The sequence below is a fragment of the Brassica oleracea genome, chromosome C3 (genome assembly GCF_000695525.1).
Source record: "Brassica oleracea var. oleracea cultivar TO1000 chromosome C3, BOL, whole genome shotgun sequence".
Lineage (NCBI taxonomy): Eukaryota > Viridiplantae > Streptophyta > Magnoliopsida > Brassicales > Brassicaceae > Brassica > Brassica oleracea.
Window position 1 is genome coordinate 31,862,668 of NC_027750.1, and position 2,374 is coordinate 31,865,041.

Sequence of the window (2,374 nt, forward strand, 5' to 3'; positions counted from 1 at the left end):
GCTTTAATCAAATGTATAAGCTGATGTAATAGATGGGCTAGCGAGTTTAAAAAATAAGCCCACAAATCAATCAGCAAATAATAGAGAACGTGATTTGTAAATCATTTTATTTATTTGTGGGACATGATTAAACCGACCTTCATAAATATATATTAGTTTCGGCCATCAATGTACAAAGTATCCTTTAGTCTAGTGGTATAAATGTTGGTGTTTATATGTTAACAACCCGAGTTCTAACCATGGGCTTGACATTTTTTCACTTATTTTAAAGGTGGGACCCACAAAATGCTGACGTGGCGCGCTGAGGAGCCTTGAAACTGGCTCATTATAATGTTAATTGGTGGTAACTGGAGTGACTCATCTATCTTATATATTACTAAATATTTTTTCCAACTACCGATGAGGGACACTTTGTTTCTAATAAGAAACTGCAGCAAAAAGGACCGGCAACTACAACTCAAACTAACATTTCAGCTTACATCCAAAAAATTAGCTAAGGCATGACAACCAACATCCATACCCAAACCCAAAAAAATAAGGAGACCTACAATCAGAGGTTGCGGCTTTCATCGACGAAGAGCTCAATCAGCCAAAGAGAATGACCGTTCTGAACATAAGATCTCATCAAATCTTGTTTGGTTACACTTTGTGCAATAAAATTTGTCCTTCTGTTTGCTTCACTTGCCACCACCAGTAACTGACAGCCCTCTATTATGTCATTTCCCAAATCGATCTAACCAACTTGATGGAGGAAGGAGGGCCAAGCTTGAGACCGTTCAACTGCTCCAAACAATTCCGCAAACTCTCCCGCCACAACAACATTAGAGATCCTTTGACTTCCCATACTCTCCAATGCCCAGAAAATCACCACAAGCCTAGTATAATCTAGAGAGTCAATATTGCTAAAAGCTATTCTACTATGACACATGACTACTCCCCTATCATTACGAATCACCTAACCTCCACCTGCTAGTTTAGTGGATTTGTTCCAAACAAAACCCACATTACACATCTTCCATCCTCTCGGTGGAGGTTCTCATTTAGCTCTACCTAATTTGGTCTTTACCTGCAACTCCACATGCCGGTAGTTCTTAATAATTACGTCATACTCCTTTATGTAGATGTGCAGGCGGAGCGGATATCCATAATTTTAAAGATATTTGTGATCTGTTTCACTCTGCACGAATAATAGATTTCTCGATTTGATTCGATCTGTAACTATTCGGATATCCGTTGTTCTAGACATTTTATATCTGATTTGATCCGTAAAAATTATATAAAAATAAAGAAAATAGAAAATCTGATATAAAATAATAATATTTGATTACAAATATTTTTAAAATTACATACTTTTAAAAAGTTTAATAACTAGATAATTAAGTTAGTGAATAAAATACTATAAAATTATATAGAGATATAAATTAATATATATATACATGTATATAACGGATGAATCAGATATATGTTTTTAAAAAATATTAGTATTTGTGATTTTCTCCGCTTTTGATGGATATTGAATTTTGGTATTTGCTTTAATTTATTAAATTACGAATATCCGGATTTTTAGATCGAATCGACGAATAATAGATCGAATCAAAATTTACGGATATTTTGTTCATCCCTACTTCTATGCTCTACTTACGATGGATATAGATCCGTCTTTATCGACTGCTTAAAATCTGCCGGGCTAAGATTTCCAGAAGATCTTTAAAGTAGAGATAGTGGACGACTTCTGTGCCCAATTAATAAAAATACTAAACTATGATCCAATAATGTAACTCTACATGTATTAACATGTGTCTGCTTGCTCTATATTTAAAGACGTCGACAAGAAATATCTTAAAGACTAGTGAGGTTGCCCTTTATCGAGTTTAAAGTTTCTGCACAAATGTATTCAACAACCCACCAAGGGAGCCGACATAACGTATACTTTGTTTGATACTTATCTCATTACCAAAAGCTGCAAATATATCTATATTATTAAAAGAAAAGTATCCATTTGAAAATTTTCTTCCTTCATTAATTAATTTTTTTTACTTGTTTTTTTCAGTTGCATTTATGAAATATCCTAAAACGAATAAAACTGCCTAATTTATTACTTGTCTTTTCAGTTACATTAATGAAATATACTTAAATGAATCTAAACTTCCTATTTTACGTTTGTCTTTTTCAGTTATCTTAATGAAATATCCTTAAAAAAATTTGGACATAATGTCATTTAATCAACCAAAAAAACTCATAAGTTATCCTTACGTGCATAATTTTAATAATGAAGATTTTTAAAAACGTACATCATTAAAATGTTACCTAAAACATGCAGCACTAATTTATAACATGCATTAATAAAACTAGAATTTGACTCACACAATTGTAC